This window comes from Mustelus asterias, chromosome 22, assembly GCF_964213995.1.
Source record: "Mustelus asterias chromosome 22, sMusAst1.hap1.1, whole genome shotgun sequence".
Classification (NCBI taxonomy): domain Eukaryota; kingdom Metazoa; phylum Chordata; class Chondrichthyes; order Carcharhiniformes; family Triakidae; genus Mustelus; species Mustelus asterias.
This window is the reverse complement of record NC_135822.1, coordinates 53,201,052-53,219,764: the sequence shown is the minus strand read 5'-3', so window position 1 is coordinate 53,219,764 and position 18,713 is coordinate 53,201,052. Positions and strand designations below refer to the sequence as shown.

The following is an 18,713-nucleotide window of genomic DNA, read 5'->3' as shown; positions in this document are numbered from 1 at the left end:
GATTTTATATTCCTCTGTCTGTATATTTCTCTGTGCTATAACGTGGCTGAGTGTGCATGTGTGTGGGTTTGTGTTTGTGAGAAGGTTTGGGAGCTGTTAACTGGATGTTAACAGTTCCAGAAATAATTATGAACTACCATTTACTCTGTGTGTGTGTTGTGGGTAGAGGAATGGTTACCCTGCTTCACCTGTGTCAACACTGTAACTCCCCCTGATAAATATGTGAGAACTTTTGTTAAGGTTTACAACTGGCAGGGTAAAGGGGGCGAGAGTGGATGCAGAACATTTGGATTCCAACTGAGCCGCTCTCTTGGTATCACCGAAACATGTGGACTTGTAGAGCAAGTGCTGCAAAATGGGAGTAGTTTATTTAGAACTTATTTTCTGTTCGAGCACAGATACAATGTAAATAAAGGCTGCTAAGATGTTTTTAAAAAATCTGCGCCTTAAAATGTTTGTGTGTTCAATGTTCAAATAATCAGTCTGAAATTGAGGCAATTGTATTGGAAACAGTAAAAACACAGTTAGCAAGATCCACTGTGTAAGATTAAACACTGACATGTCTGACACAGGAATTAGAGAGTGCAGCAGTTGATCCACTCCCATTCTGAACACATGCACACACCACACACATGCACACACGCGGACACACCACATGCACACCACATGAGTACACACACTTCTCTCCCTGGGGAATTATCTTTGCTGCTCCATTTTGAAAGGAGGGTGTCGACTCTGTTACTGAGAACACTGACAACACATTGCTGCTTCAACAATGGTTTGCAGCAATCTTTCCTTCAATGTGGAGACGAAAACTGCAACAGTTTTCCAGCTGGGAATCTCAACGAAACCAGGTAAGCAGGGAAATCACTGATGGAATAGGGAGGGAGAGGGGCAGGAACGAAGGGTTTGGAAGCGGCCGTGGAAGATCTTCACAATTCAGGATTTCATTGTAACCTGTGGAGCAGCAATGTTTATAAATTGAAACGTTCACACTTTCACTTCCAGTCTACGTCTGGATCCCTGCAGAGACTCCAGGTGTCTCTCTCCATTTTGACTGAACTGGTTATTCTCCAGCCTGAAACAGATTAAAGATGAAACAGGAAATAAACAGATTGAACAACAGTGTAAGTAACAGGAGACTGGAGTTAATAGGACAAATCTTCAGGTCACTGGATCGTGGGAGACCAGACACACAACTGAAGATGAACAATGGGATACTTGAGTGTCCTGACGCACAGGTCTCTGTGGAAATTGCCCCAGTGGTTTACATTTCCATTTGGGAATTCCACTATTGCCCGGGACCCTTTATGAATGTCTCTGATAGTTAGATTCACAGACTTGGGACTGATCCCTGGATGGTTACACAGGTAATGTTACGGAGCACACAACCTGATCCACAGCCGAGTTCTCCAGTCACCCATGACTGACAAGCATTCGTCACCTCCCATGAACCGACTAAGCCCTGATTCATCACAACTACCCCAAACAATGCCACCAGTCCGACTACCTCCACACCAGCCCTTGAACAAATCTGACTTAACCTCCCAACCTGACTACACCCTGACCCAACCTCTCCTGACCTGACTAAGCCTCTGACTTAACCCCATTACCCTGATACAACTCGATCCCACTACCACCTCCAACTCTATTAACCAACCCCAACCCCACACCACTCACTAAGATCTGACTTGACCCCAACAACATGAACAACACCCAACTACGATCCAAACATCCGACTAAAACCTAAACCCAACAGAACTGCCACACAACCATTCGTCTGACACCCAAAACTATTCATCTGAACTCTCCCCAGGTCCCTGATTAACCATTCATCCAGGTGCAAACCTATCCATTCAGTCCACCATTAACTAACATGAATTAAATATCTGGACCTTTAACCTTATCACATTGAAACAAGTGCTGTAATAGAGTGTGTGCTTTCTCTTCCCCCAACTCTACTCTGATGGAGCTCCCGGGGTCACTGTGCTGTAACTAGGATGTGTGCTCTCTCTGCTCTGACTCTGCTCTGATGGAGCTCCCCGGGGTTACTGCACTGTAAATAGGGTGTGTGCTCTCTCTTCCACGACTCTACTCTGCTCTGATGGAGCTCCCTGGTGTCACTGTGCTGAAAATAGGGTGATAGGGTGTGTGCTCTCTCTGTTCCCTGACTCTCCTCCTATGGGGCTCCCCAGGGTCACTGTGCTGTAAATAGGATGTGTGCTCTCTCTTCCCCGACTCTGCTCTGCTCCAGTGGAGATCCTCGGGGTCACTTTGCTGTAAATAGGGTGTGTGCTCTCTCTTCTCCGACTCCGCTCTGCTCTGATGGAGATCCTTGGAGTCACTGTGCTGTAAATAGGGTGTGTCCTCTCTCTTCCCCAACTCTGCTCTGAAAGAGCTCCCCAGTATCACTGTGCTGAAGATCCCAGTTGAAATATGCAGCAGTATCAGGTTGTGAGAGTCTTCACACACAATCCGCTTATCATTCAGGCCCATTTGTATTTTAAAATCCCATTGATATATTATTGATTTCACTAAAAATTAACATGAACGCTCACCCGATCCATTCCAGACTCTTGCAGGTCAGTATGAGGGGCCAAGAGCAGGGACAGATTGGTCTGTGAAGTTGGTTGTACTCAGGTGCAGAATCCTCAGTGACTGGTTTGTACTGAGAGAGGAGACGAGATCCTCAGCACAGGAATCTGTGAGCGTGTTACTATGAAGACTGGAAATTAGACAGAATATATTAATGACGATAATAATTCATGGTATGAGATATTCAAAAAACACAACCTGCATTGCTATGGTAAGTAGTCTCACAACACCAGTTTAAAGTCCAACAGGTTTATTTGGTAGCGCAAACTTTCGGAGCATTGCTCCTTCATCAGGTGAGTCACCTGTTACTAACAGAGAGACTCCACCACCATGTCCCGTCCTCCATTTATTGTCATCCATTCACTCTCCCTCTTTTCACAAATCAATGGATTCTGTGTCCAGGGTGAGTGGTGCACTTCTGAGGAGGAGGAGAGGACCTCAGATGGTGAACCATAACATTATTCCCCCGCACCCTCGACATAGGATTTGTGGCACTGACATCCCATTGCTAAGGGATCAGCGAGAGAAGCGAAAGGAGTCAGAATAAAAGCAGTTTTCCTTACATTAATAACTAACACCAATAGTAATGGACAGAGCTTTTTTATACAAATCCAGTGGTCAAATTATATTGTTGAATGTTAAATTATTATAGACACAATCTCACACAGTTTGGTACTGACTGCAGTTTCTGTATTTTACAGTCTGGATTTCTCAATGCCACAGACAGCAGTTTCACGCCTGAATTTCCCAGTTTATTCTTACCCAGATTCAGATCTATCAGTGAACAGTTTGTACTGAGAGCAGAGGCCAGGTCCTCGGCACAAGATCCTGCGAGATTGTTACGATGCAGACTGGAGATCAGAGAGCGAAACATAACAGGAATCAGGGAAAGTGCAGAGTGTTTTTCAGATCACAATTATTAACAATCATAATGTACAGCACAGGACATTCAGAAACATCAACTTCAGTTCATAGAGAAGGCAAAATACTATCGATGCTGTAAGTCTGAAATATGAATAAAATATACTGGAAACTCTCAGCAGGGCTGGCAGCATCTGTGAAGAGAGAAACAGATTTAGTTTCAGTTCAGTTAGCTATCATTAGAACTTGGAAAGAGCAGTGAATTAAATTGGTTTGCAACAGCGAGATGGGGATGGGCGGGTGACAAGGAAAGAACAAAATGGAAGGGCCGGAGCGATTAAATGGCAAAACGGATGACAGTGAAAGGAAAAAGTACAGGATTCCCATGTCCTTACCCTGGGCCACTAGGGAGGGACATGGGATGGTCAGTGGCTCAGGAATGGAGTTTGTGGTGGGGTTGAAGATGATGTGAGAAAAACCTTTTTCCCGCTGCCAGTGGTTCAGGTCTGGAATGTACATCGTGGAAGTGTGGTGGAGGCAGGCTGAAACGAGACATTACAGAGGGTATTAGATTAATATTTGAATAGAAACAATGTGCAACAATACGAGAAAAAGGCAGGAGAATGTCGATGTCCTAATGCTAGTTGGGGAGCCGATGCAGACACGTTGGGCCAAATGGCCTCATTGTGCACTAAAACAATTCTTTGAAGATAATGGTTGGAAATGTATCGATGTTTCTACTGGAAGCTGATGATGTTGCAGTGTCGACAGGGTAAGGTAATTTAGCCAGTGTCCACAATGAATCATTAGTATTTCTCTCCAATACAGAGACACAATTTGTTATATGTCACTTCAGGGACACAAGTTAGTAAACGTCAAGCAATGGAAGGGGAACTCCCAGAGTCAGTACGGGGATCAAACCATCAACATTAGCATCATTCTACATCACACTCAACACACCAAATCAACTGAACTAACCAACTCCACACTATAGCCAGAACCAGCACATTAATGCCTGACAGGTGAGGGGGATCCGTCCACTCCGGCAGCACAGGCAGTATCACAGAATTGTTACAGAGCAGAAGGAGGCCACTTAGCCCATGGTGTCTGCACTGACTCTCCGAATGAACAGTTCACTGTCACTCCCCCACCTTCTCCCCGCTAACCTGCGCATTCTTCCTTTTCAGATAACAGCCCAATTCCCTTTGGAAAGCTTCAATTGAACCGGTCTCCACCACAGTCTCAGACAGTGCATTACAGACTCTAACCACTCACTGCAGGGGAAGGGCCGGTTCAGGCAATGCTGGAACCAGAAGCACTTTCAAAGGCAGCAGCTCTGAAGAGAGCAGTGAAGAAGACCTGGTTACTGAACATAGGGTAGAAATGGCAGGAGGAAGATTAAACTCAATTCAATGATGCATCCGTGGTAGTGCTCCTAAAGGCTACATGGGTTTGGAGCAAATTTCTGTTCTTTCTGGACTGGAGGATATCTGCCACATCCATCCAAACAAGTCTGGATGGAGATTGCCAAAGGCCTGAGCAGGCATGGGCTACGTGGTTGCAGTGAGGCAAAACGATCAATAACCTGCTTTGTTCTGACAAGGTGGTGAAGCATCTTACAGCACATAATCTGAGGCATATGGGGTCGAATGTGAATGAAAGTGAAATTGTAGAAAGCTCATCCCCACCCAGACACCGGCAATGCCCAGGCAGCAGCATGGACTGTCAGAGGCATGTCAGCCTCTCTTTGCAGAGTTCTGGTTAGTCAGATAACTCTTGCACTGTGAGACTGGAATGGTCACACGCAGGAGGCTTTCCCTGTGTAGACATGATGGTCAGTCAGGTTGACACCAGCACAAGCTTGGGTCTTTGATGGGAGAGTAACAATGGAAATTTATGTGCCTGTAGAAGAGAGCACAAAACGTCAGGGAATTAACTAAAAATGGTGGCAGCATCCAGATCTTGTCATCCTAACACCGAGAAGTAGCAGCGCTGGAGCTGGGAGAACAGCAGATAGGGCGGGAAATCGCTGATTGTGATATTGGTTGTGGAGCTGAGTGTGAGCAGTGGAATGGATGGGCACAGGAGACTCTCTGGTACTCGCAACACATAGACCTTGTGCCCATTACTGGTCACATGGAACAGTCTGAAGGACATGTTGGAATGTACATTTTGTGACAAACTATATCATTTAAAAAATATTGAAGATTGAAGGTTATTGAATTCGATGATCAGCCATGAACAAAATGAATGGCGGAGCAAGCTTGAATGGCCAACTCCTGCTTCCAATTTCTATTTTAATCATGTTTCTGTGCAGGTTGGTTTGTCGGCACCCTGTTATCTGTCGCCGGTGTCCTTTATTGTTACTGACGCAGTATAATTGGTATTATGTTGATTTTAATCTGAACTAATGCAGTGTTCTGTTGTTTAAGTCTTGCAATTCATAAAGGTTATGTTAATTCTTTTTGTTACATCCTGTGTTCTTAAGTAAACTTTGTTTAATAAAAGCATTCTCATGGGTCACTTGATTCATACCTGGAGTGAAACACCTCATGCTATCTAATGTCAAAATCAAATTTAAAACGTAGGGCCGAGGCTAACTTCACAAAACACCTTGGAGTTTCTGGGCTGCTTGTTATCAATTGCCTCCATTCACCCTTTTCTCTCTCACAAATCAAGGGTTGTATGACTGGGTGATGGCTGTCCCCCTGTGAGCATGTGAAAGGGCCCTCAGAGGGTCACCGTCACATCATTCCCCCACACCCTCGGCACAAAACTCAGGGGGATCGATATTCCATTGCCTTTGTGTCAGAGAGAAATAACAGGAGTCAGTGAAAATTCACTTTTTGGTTCATAACTTCCATCCCCTGGGCCATTGTAGAGTTTTTCAGCACAGAAAGATGCCCTTTGGCCCATCGTGTCTGTGTCAGCCATCAAGCACCAATCTATTCTAATCCATTTTCCAGCACTTTCCCCACAGCCTTGTGTGCCGTGGCTTATCTAACTGCCTCTTAAATGTTGTGAGGGTTCACGCCTCCATCGCCCTTTCAGGCAGTGAGATCCAGATTCCCATCACAATCTGAGTGAAAAAGCTTTTCTACAGAACCATAGAATCCCTACTGTGCAGAAGGCGGCCAATCGCCTGTGGGAGATTGTCTACTTGGGCTTCAGCAAGGCTTTTGACAATGTCAAATACATTGTCCTCATGTACACATCTGGTCACTTCCTGGAAAGAAATATCAAGCAAGTCAGACCTCCCCTTAACAACACCATGCTGCCTGTTCTTGTTTAATCCCTGCCTCTCCATGTGCAGATTAATTCTATTTCTCAGAGTGGCTTCTGCTCGGGAGAATTAACTTGAAAAACCCATTCAACACTAAAGACTGATTCAATCAACAAACAGTATTTTGAGCTCTTCCAGCGGGGCGAAGCCAGGTGGCTGACCATGTACAACTCCAACGAACAAAGAAAATCATCAATACTTATCCAGTTATTCAGCCCATTCCGGCAAGACACAATGCATATAGGTTCCAATGAACTGCATAGCTAGGCTGGGTGATCAGCTCATGAACAGTTCTGGAACATCCCAAGATATTTAGTCGGCACCTTATTTACCATCCCTGAGAACATAGAACGTAGAAAATAGAACATAGAACAGCACAGCACAGTACAGGCCCTTTGGCCCATGATGTTGTGCCGAACCTTTTCCGGAACCAAGATCAAGCCATCCCAGCCCCTATCATTCTAGCGTGCTCCATGTGCCTATCCAATAACCGCTTGATAGTTCCTAAAGTGTCCGACTCCACGATCACAGCAGGCAGTCCATTCCACACCCCAACCACTCTCTGAGTAAAGAACCTACCTCGTACATCCCTCCTATATCTTCCACCACGAACCTTATAGTTATGCCCCCTAGTCACAGTTACATCCACCCGAGGAAATAGTATCTGAACGTCCACTCTATCTATCCCCCTCATCATCTTATAAAGCTCTATTAACTCACCTCTCAACCTCCTCCGCTCTAAAGAGAAAAACCCTAGCTCCCTCAACCTTTCCTCATAAGACCTACCCGCCAAACCAGGCAGCATCCTGGTAAATCTCCTTTGCACTCTTTCCAGTGCTTCCACATCCTTCTTATAGTGAGGTGACCAGAACTGCACACAATATTCCAAATGTGATCTCACCAAGGTCCTGTACAGTTGCAGCATAACCCCACGGCTCTTAAACTCCAACCCCCTGTTAATAAAAGCTAACACACTATAGGCCTTCTTCACAGCTCTATCCACCTGAGTGGCAGCCTTCAGGTTGAGACAGACTCCAATCAATATAACCCCTCAAACTGATACAGACTCCAATCAGTAAACTCCTCAAAGTGAAACAGGCTCTCCAATCAATATAACCCCTCAAACTAAGACAGACCCCGATCAAAATAGCCCCTCAAACCAATACAGTCTCCAATCAATATAACCCCTCAAACTGACACAGACTCCAATCAATATAACCCCTCAAACTGACACAGACTCCAATCAATATAACCCCTCAAACTGACACAGACTCCAATCAATATAACCCCTCAAACTGATACAGGATCTCCAACCAATATAACCCCTCAAACTGACACAGACTCCAATCAATATAACCCCTCAAACTGACACAGACTCCAATCAATATAACCCCTCAAACTGACACAGAGTCCAATCAATGTAACCCCTCAAATTGGTACAATCATCAATACATATAACCCCTGAAATTGATACAGATCCTCCAAACAATTTAACCCCTGAAACTGATACACATCACAATCAATATGACTGATACAGAGGCTCTAATCAATATAACCCCTCAAACTGATACAGAATGCAACCAAAATAACCCCTCACACTGATACAGACTCCAATCAATATAAACTTCAAACTGATACAGAGGCTCCAGCCAATATAACCCCTCAAACTGACACAGACTCCAATCAATATCACCCCTCAAACTGACACAGACTCTAATCAATATAACCCCTCAAACTGACACAGACTCCAATCAATATAACCCCTCAAACTGACACAGACTCTAATCAATATAACCCCTCAAACTGATACAGACTCCAATCAATATAACCCCTCAAACTGACACAGACTCTAATCAATATAACCCCTCAAACTGACACAGACTCCAATCAATATAACCCCTCAAACTGATAAAGACATAAGAACATAAGAACATAAGAAATAGGAGCAGGAGTAGGCCATCTGGCCCTTCGAGCCTGCCCCGCCATTCAACAAGATCATGGCTGATCTGAAGCGAATCAGTTCCACTTACCCGCCTGCTCCCCATATCCCCTAATTCCCTTATCGATCAGAAAACTATCTACCCGTGATTTAAACATATTCAACGAGGAAGCCTCCACCACTTCAATGGGCAGAGAATTCCAGAGATTCACTACCCTCTGAGAGAAGAACTTCCCCCTCAACTCTGTTCTGAACCGGCCCCCCCTTATTTTGAGGCTGTGCCCTCTAGTTCTGGTTTCCCTTCTAAGTGGAAAGAATCTCTCCACCTCTACCCCTATCCAGCCCCTTCATTATCTTATATGTCTCTATAAGATCACCCCTCATCCTTCTAAACTCCAACGAGTACAGACCCAATCTGTTTAATCTCTCCTCATAAGCTACACCCCTCATCTCCGGTATCAACCTGGTGAACCTTCTCTGCACTCCCTCCAAGGCCAATATGTCCTTTCGCAAATAAGGGGACCAGAACTGCACACAGTACTCCAGTTGCGGCCTCACCAGTGCCTTGTACAGTTGCAGCAAGACCTCCCTGCTTTTATATTCTATCCCCCTCGCGATAAAGGCCAACATTCCATTCACCTTCTTGATCACCTGCTGCACCTGCAAACTGAGTTTTTGCGATTCGTGCACAAGGACCCCCAGGTCCCTCTGCACAGTCGCACGATGTAATTTTTCTCCATTTAAATAATATTCCAATTTACTATTATTTCTTCCAAAGTGGATAACCTCACATTTGCTAACGTTATATTCCATCTGCCAGATCCTCACCCACTCGCTCAGCCTATCCAAATCTCTCTGCAGACTTTCCGCGTCCTCCACGCAATTCACTTTCCCACTCACCTACGTGAGACTCCAATCAATATAACCCCTCAAACTGAGACAAACACTTCAATCAATATCACCCATCAAATTGACATGGTCCCGCTGTAGTTGAGAATTCTGATTCATTCTTAATACCCAACATGAGAATAATTAGCAGCTAATGGTTTAATACGCGGTTTGGGAATAATATGAAATATGTAAATAACATCTTAATAATGTCTGGAGGAAATGTTTTTTAACATGACATTAAAATGAAAGATGTATTCATGAAAGATATCAGCAAGTTAGGCACAAGTAATGTAACAGAGTAAATTACCAATGCATACCTAAGGCTGGGGAATACGTCTAATAGATAAAGATGACTTCAATAGAACTAGGTTAAATTGGTTAGAGAAATGCTGAATCATAAGAAGCCATTTTTGGGAGAGAACTTCCATAAAACGGACAGATGAATGACAGATCAATACAGTATTTGAAAATAAGATTGATTAAGGGACATGTCATTGTTAGATTGACAGAACAGCGAATGAATGAAATTGCTTTTAATTAAGTGCTGGGCTTTATTATCTATTAACGAAAACTGTAACCAATTCTGTTCTTTGGCATGAAATCTGAGATCTTTTGTGAAAGCTGCTAGCTCATTAGCTGTGTAGATGGAACCATTGATCTCCCATTTTGGCCAAAATGCGATTTGTCTTTTCTTAATTGTATGTTTGTCTGAATATTGTTAATTTGTAATGTTTTTGATTCTAACATTTCACTGTTTTACTAAAAAGCAGTTTAATTGAAGAGTTTCATTTTTTGCCTTTTTGAAATGAAATGTTTTAATGAAAAGATTTTTAAATCTTAAAGAAAGGTCTTCAAATTAACCAGGCCACCTAAAAGAATTTCCCACAACAATTTGGTAATGATACAGGATGATCTTGGAGCCAATGGTTGGGTGAACACTTCCAAAACTAGTGGGGAATTAGAACCATAGAACCATAGAAAATTACAGCTCAGAAACAGGCCTTTTGGCCCTTCTTGTCTGTGCCGAACCATTTTATGCCTAGTCCCACTGACCTGCACTTGGACCATATCCCTCCACACCCCTCTCATCCATGAACCCGTCCAAGTTTTTCTTAAATGTTATCCGGCAGCTCATTCCACACTCCCACCACTCTCTGCATGAAGAAGCCCCCCCCTAATGTTCCCTTTAAACTTTTCTCCTTTCACCCTTAACCCATGCCCTCTGGTTTTTTTCTCCCCTCGCCTCAGCGGAAAAAGCCTGCTTGCATTCACTCTATCTATACCCATCAAAATCTTATACACCTCTATCAAATCTCCCCTCAATTTTCTACGCTCCAGGGAATAAAGTCCCAACCTATTTTTACACAGAGGGTGGTGGGGGCCTGGAATGCGCTGCCAAGTAGGGTGGTGGAGGCAGGCACGCTGACATCGTTTAAGACTTACCTGGATAGTCACATGAGCAGCCTGGGAATGGAGGGATACAAACGATTGGTCTAGTTGGACCAAGGAGCGGCACAGGCTTGGAGGGCCGAAGGCCTGTTTCCTGTGCTGTACTGTTCTTTGTTCTTTGTTCTTTGAAGGGGGGGAGGTTTCACACAGATATCAGAAGGACATATTTCACACAGAGGGTCGTGGGGGCCTGGAATGTGTTGCCGGGCAAGGTGGTGGAGGCGGACACACTGGGAACGTTTAAGACTTATCTAGACAGCTATATGACCGGAGTGGGAATGGAGGGATACAAAAGAGTGGTCTAGTTTGGACCAGGGAGCGGCGCGGGCTAATTGTTCCTTGTTTCTCGTTTCAAGGCTTCATTCTATGATCATCTTGCTGGTGCCAGTACAGAGCGAGACTGCGGATAGTTGGGAACCTGTCTCGGGGGCAGGGAATTCATATGGTGTTCATGGAAGTGGAAATGACTAGGGTTGGGAAGCATTTTCCGATCAGGGCCATTGTGATCTCCTGGACTCGTTTCGATCGCCTCAGGGGGTCGGAGAGGAATTTCCCAGATTTTTTTTTCTCCCCATATTGGCCCTGGGGTTTTTCACTCTGGGTTTTCGCCTCTCCCTGGGGATCACATGGTCTGGAATAGGGGGGTGGGGGTGAGTTAATAGGTTGTAATGAACAAAGCATCGTAGCTGTGAGGGACAGCTCGGTGGATAGGATATTGGTATGTAGATAGGCTGGAAAATTGGGCGGGGATCCTGGATTCAGGATTCAATCCTGGACCGGGGAGCGGCGCGGGCTTGGAGGGCCGAAGGGCCTGTTCCTGTGCTGTATTGTTCTTTGTTCTATTCAATCTCTCTCTGTAACTCAGCTTCTCAAGTCCTGGCAACATCCTTGTGAACCTTCTCTGCACTCTTTCAATCTTATTTACATCCTTCCTGTAACTATGTGACCAAAACTGTACACAATACTCCAAATTCGGCCTCACCAATGCCTTATATAACCTTACCATAACACTCCAACTTTTATACTCGATACTCCGATTTATAAAGGCCAATGTACCAAAGGCACTCTTTACGACCCTATCCACCTGTGACGTCACTTTTAGGGAATTCTGTACCTGTATTCCCAGTTCCCTCTGTTCAACTGCACTCTTTAAAAAACAACAAAGAACTACTAAAGAAAGGAAAGATAGATTATGAAACTAAACTAGCACAAAATATAAAAACTGATAGTAAAAGTTTTTACAAATATATAAAAAGGAAAAGAGTAGCTAAAGTAAATGTTTGGACCCTTAGAAGATGAGAAGGGGGATTTAATAATGGGAAATGAGGAAATGGCCAAGGCCTTAAACACGTTTTTTGTGTCGGTCTTCACGGTAGAGGACACAAATAGCTTACCGAAAATTGACGGTCGTGGGACTGTAGGGGGTGAGGTCCTTAAAACGATTACTATTACTAAAGACGTAGTGCTTGATAGGCTAATGGGACTAAAGGTAGACAAGTCCCCGGGCCCGGATGGAATGCATCCCAGGGTACTGAAAGAAATGGCAGAAGTAATAGCAGATGCATTGGTTGTAATTTATCAAAATTCGCTGGACTCTGGGGAAGTGCTGGCTGATTGGAAAACAGCTCATGTGATGCCACTGTTTAAAAAAGGAGGTGGACAAAAGGCGGGTAACTACAGGCCGGTTAGCTTAACGTCCGTAGTTGGGAAATTGCTGGAATCCATCATTAAAGAAGAAATAGCAGGACACCTGGAAAAAATGGTTCGATCAAGCAGACGCAGCATGGATTCATGAAGGGAAAGTCGTGTTTGACGAATTTGCTGGATTTTTATGAAGATGTAACGAGTGCAGTTGACAGAGGGGAACCGGTGGATGTGGTGTTTTTAGATTTCCAGAAGGCGTTCGATAAGGTGCCTCACAAAAGGTTGCTGCAGAAGATTAGGGTACACGGAGTTGGGGGTAAAGTGTTAGCGTGGATTGAGGATTGGCTATCTAACAGGAAGCAGAGAGTTGGAATAAATGGGTGCTTTTCTGGATGGCAGTTGGTGACTGGTGGTGTGCTGCAGGGATCGGTGCTGGGGCCTCAACTGTTTACCATATACATAGACGATCTGGAGGAGGGGACCGAGTGTAGGGTAACAAAATTTGCGGATGACACAAAGATGAGTGGGAAAGCGAATTGTGTGGAGGATGCGGAAAGTCTGAGGAGAGATTTGGAAAGGCTAAGTGAGTGGGCGAGGATCTGGCAGATGGAGTATGACGTTGAGAAGTGTGAGGTTATCCACTTTGGAAGGAATAATAGTAAAATGGACTATTACTTAAATGGTGAAAAATTACACCATGCTACTGTGCAGAGGGACCTGGGGGTCCTTGTGCATGAATCGCAAAACTTCAGTCTGCAGGTGCAGCAGGTGATCAAGAAGGCGAATGGAATGTTGGCCTTTATCGCGAAGGGGATGGAGTATAAAAGCAGGGAGGTCTTGCTGCAATTGTACAAGGTACTGGTGAGGCCGCAACTAGAGTACTGTGTGCAATTTTGGTCTCCTTATTTGCGAAAGTATATATTGGCCTTGGAGGGAATACAGAGAAGGTTCACCAGGTAGATACCGGAGATGAGGGGGTTAGCTTATGAGGAGAGATTGAGTAGATTGGGCCTGTACTCGTTGGAGCTTAGAAGGCTGAGGGGAGATCTTATAGAGACATATAAGATAATGAAGCGGCTAGACAGGGTAGAGGCAGAGAGATTCTTTCCACTTAGAAAGGAAACAAAAACTAGAGGACACAGCCTCAAAATAAGGGGGAGTCAGTTTAGGACAGAGTTGAGGAGGAACTTCTTCTCTCAGAGGGTAGTGAATCTCTGGAATTCTCTGCCCATTGAAGCAGTGGAGGCTACCTCGTTAAATATGTTTAAGTCACAGGTAGATAGATTTCTGATCAATAAGGGAATTAAGGGTTATGGGGAACGGGCGGGTAAGTGGAACTAAACCACTATCAGATCAGCCATGATCTTATTGAATGGTGGGGCAGGCTCGGGGGCTAGATGGCCTACTCCTGCTCCTATTTCTTATGTTCTTACGTTCCCCTGGAACGGGGAGTACATACTTTATATTGCTCATCGTGTTTAGTAGAGGAGTGGGGTGGGGGGGCACTCTGAATCACTGGATCCGTTAGACGTCTGGACCCCTTGTGGGTCACAAAGGCAAAAAGAAAATTGTAAAAGGTTTATCGGCACAAAGGTGGGGGTAGGGATAGGAACTTACCCACCTACAGCAGGTTCCACAAGGATTTTAAAGAGTATCAGCATAAAAATGTGGGTAGGGATAGCAACTTACCCATATATAGCAGGTTCCGCAAGGACGCGCTGATTATATTGAGTTTTAAGGAGTATCGGCGCAAAGGTGTGGGTCGAGATAGCAACTTACACACATACAGCAGGTTCCACAAGAACATACCGATCATATGGTAGTTAAGGGGACATAAAACAGGAAACTAAGATAAAGGGAGTTAGTTTCGCTGACACAGCGGGGCAGCAATGCCACACTCGTATTAGTTAAAACAGACCATTTAAAAATACTGGAGAATTAACTGGGAGTCAAATACGGATAAGTTGTAAAATATCGAAGATACAACTTAAAGAAAAAGAGAAATAAGAGTTAAACGGCAATTTAACAATGCAGAACTTGTAAAAAACATTATAACTAAAAAATAAGTGGGCGGCACGGTAGCACAGTGGTTAGCACTGCTGCTTCACAGCTCCAGAGACCTGGGTTCGAATCCCGGCTCGGGTCGCTGTCTGTGTGGAGTTTGCACATACTCCCTGTGTCTGCGTGGGTTTCCCCCGGGTGCTCCGGTTTCCTCCCACAGTCCAAAGATGTGCGGGTTAGGTTGATTGGCCATTCTAAATTGCCCCTTAGTGTCCTGAGGTTAGAGGGGTTAGTGGGTAAATATGTAGGGATATGTGGATAGGGCCTGGGTGGGATTGTGGTTGGTGCAGACTCGATGGGCCGAATGGCCTCTTTCTGCACTGTAGGATTCTATGATTCTAAGTCATTTTTAAAAAATGGGTTTAAAAAGATACAGCTCCAAGGTCAAAAAATGCTTTCTGTATAAAAATGGCACATTGCCAAAGATTTCTGCAAACAAGCCAAGTTTGAGACAAGCAGAAAGTTGACCCATTCAGTCCTAAACATAGAACATAGAACATAGAACATTACAGCACAGAACAGGCCCTTCGGCCCACGATGTTGTGCTGACCTTCATCTGAAACCAAGATCAAGCTATCCCACTCCCTATCATCCTGGTGTGCTCCATGTGCCTATCCAATAACCGCTTAAATGTTCCTAAAGTGTCTGACTCCACTATCACTGCAGGCAGTCCATTCCACACCCCAACCACTCTCTGCGTGAAGAACCTACCTCTGATATCCTTCCTATATCTCCCACCATGAACCCTATAGTTATGCCCCCTTGTAATAGCTCCATCCACCCGAGGAAATAGTCTTTGAACGTTCACTCGATCTATCCCCTTCATCATTTTATAAACCTCTATTAAGTCTCCCCTCAATCTCCTCCGCTCCAGAGAGAACAGCCCCAGCTCCCTCAACCTTTCCTCATAAGACCGACACTCCAAACCAGGCAGCATCCTGGTAAATCTCCTCTGCACTCTTTCCAGCGCTTCCACATCCTTCTTATAGTGAGGTGACCAGAACTGCACGCAATATTCCAAATGCGGTCTCACCAAGGTCCTGTACAGTTGCAGCATAACCCCACGGCTCTTAAACTCCAACCCCCTGTTAATAAAAGCTAACACACTATATGCCTTCTTCACAGCTCTATCCACTTGAGTGGCAACCTTTAGCGATCTGTGGATATGGACCCCAAGATCTCTCTGTTCCTCCACAGTCTTCAGAACCCTACCTTTGACCCTGTAATCCACATTTAAATTAGTCCTACCAAAATGAATCACCTCACATTTATCAGGGTTAAACTCCATTTGCCATTTTTCAGCCCAGCTTTGCATCCTATCTATGTCTCTTTGCAGCCTACAACAGCCCTCCACCTCATCCACTACTCCACCAATCTTGGTGTCATCAGCAAATTTACTGATCCACCCTTCAGCCCCCTCCTCTAAGTCATTAATAAAAATCACAAAGAGCAGAGGACCAAGCACCGATCCCTGCGGCACTCCGCTAGCAACCTGCCTCCAGTCCGAAAATTTTCCATCCACCACCACCCTCTGTCTTCGATCAGACAGCCAGTTACCTATCCAATCGGCCAACTTTCCCTCTATCCCACACCTCCTCACTTTCATCATAAGCCGACCATGGGGGACCTTATCAAACGCCTTACTAAAATCCATGTATATGACATCAACCGCCCTACCTTCATCAACACACCTAGTTACCTCCTCAAAAAATTCTATCAAATTTGTGAGGCACGATTTGCCCTTCACAAATCCGTGCTGACTATCCCGGATTAATCCGCATCTTTCTAAATGGTCGTAAATCCCATCCCTAAGGACCTTTTCCATCAATTTACCAACCACCGAAGTCAGACTAACCGGTCTATAATTACCAGGGTCATTTCTATTCCCTTTCTTAAACAGAGGAACAACATTCGCCACTCTCCAGTCCTCTGGCACCATCCCCGTGGACAGCGAGGACCCAAAGAGTAGATTCGCAACCTGTTTAACTTTTTATCAAAAGGCAATCCTTCCACATAGGATCATAAGACCATAAGACATAGGAGCGGAAGTAAGGCCATTCGGCCCATCGAGTCCACTCCACCATTCAATCATGGTTGATTTCAACTCCATTTACCCGCTCTCTCCCCATAGCCCTTAATTCCTCGAGAAATCAAGAATTTATCAATTTCTGTCTTGAAGACGCTCAACGTCTCGGCCTCCACAGCCCTCTGTGGCAATGAATTCCACAGACCTACCACTCTCTGGCTGAAGAAATTTCTCCTCATCTCTGTTCTAAAGTGACTCCCTTTTATTCTAAGGCTGTGCCCCCGCGTCCTAGTCTCCCCTGCTAATGGAAACAACTTCCCTACGTCCATCCTATCTAAGCCGTTCATTATCTTGTAAGTTTCTATTAGATCTCCCCTCAACCTCCTAAACTCCAATGAATATAATCCCACGATCCTCAGACGTTCATCGTATGTCAGGCCTACCATTCCTGGGATCATCCGTGTGAATCTCCGCTGGACCCGCTCCAGTGCCAGTATGTCCTTCCTGAGGTGTGGGGCCCAAAATTGCTCACAGTACTCCAAATGGGGCCTAACCAGTGCTTTATAAAGCCTCAGAAGTACATCCCTGCTTTTGTATTCCAAGCCTCTTGAGATAAATGACAACATTACATTTGCTTTCTTAATTACGGACTCAACCTGCAAGTTTACCTTTAGAGAATCATGCTAGTGAACATTCTCTGAACTGCCCCCAATGAAATAATATATTTCCTTAAATAAGGGAACGGAGTCTGTTCGCAGTACTCCAGATGTGACCTCAGCATTATCCTGTACAGAGAGACTTCCCTACATTTATATAACCCCCTTGAAATACAACCTCAGGTGGCACGGTGACACACTGGTCAGCACTGCTGCCGAACAGCGCCAGGGAGTCGGGTTCAATTCCAGCCTCGGGTCACTGTCTGTGCGGAGTTTGCACGTCCTCCCCGTGTCTGCGTGGGTTTCCTCTGGGTGCTCCGGTTTCCTCCCACACTCCAAAGATGTGCGGGTTAGGTTGATTGGCCATACTAAATTGCCCCTTAGTGTCCCGGGATGCGTAGGTTAGAGGGATTAGAGGGTAAATAGGCGAAGGGCCTGGGTGGGATTGTGGTTTGTGCAGACTCGATGGGCCGAATAGCGACATTATGAAGCTCCAAACTATGAGGCAAAAAAACAAATCTCCCCAAACAACCCCAAATAATCGCAACATACAACGTGAAATGCAGGAGTAGCATGTGAATTCTGCATCGAATTACTCAACTCCCGACTCAATAAAGCCTTGTCCCGCAGAGGTATGATACAAGTTATAAGTGTGATGCGATATTCTCCACTTGCCTGAGCATGTGCAGCTGCAAAACTACTCAGGAATCTAGATAATACCCAATAACCCAGGTCCTTTCGTGAGCCCACCGGTGGCTTAGACATTCGCTCCTTCTCTTTCAAGTTGAAGTGTCAAGAATGCCATTCAACCAGCGGGAGCTGAAGGCACAGTGGCACTAGACTCATAGCAATATGGGCACGAAACCCTTGACTGTCACATCATTTCAAGGCGCAGATGCGAACTGCCTTCCTGATGCAGTGGAGGCTTTTAATAGGCAAATCAATCATCAAGCCAGAGTTCTGGCTGATTTCACCTTTCCATCTAATAATTAGGGCAACGTGAGGGGAGCACTGGAACAAAACTCGAACGGTGCTTTCAAAGAGCTCGTACAGTTATCGTGGTCCGACTGGTTTCAGAGTGAGATATCTATAACTCGCTAAATTACCTGGTTGACATTTTGGGAGGGTCTGATTCCCGGTGAAAATATCCACCCAGGTTCCATTAGCCGAGCATTCGAAGAGAGCTGCCGAGAAACAGTAGGCCAGAGGGAGATATTGGTTAACGAGATGGATACCCCTCTAATATCCAATCACACAACATTGTTATCACAGCACAGAGCCCATGGCCCATCCCTTAAAATAAATATT

At 45.0% G+C, this 18,713-nt stretch overlaps 1 long non-coding RNA gene across 1 annotated transcript; it reads right to left on the bottom strand.

Moving 5' to 3' along the window:
• Positions 1–125: 125 nt before the first annotated feature.
• Positions 126–18,676, bottom strand: LOC144509770 (uncharacterized). Its single transcript, XR_013500523.1, has 4 exons — positions 18,512–18,676; positions 3,358–3,446; positions 2,559–2,725; positions 126–1,078 (listed from the first exon to the last, which is right to left on the bottom strand). It is a non-coding gene; the product is annotated as an uncharacterized LOC144509770 (long non-coding RNA).
• Between the last annotated feature and the right edge of the window lie 37 nt (positions 18,677–18,713).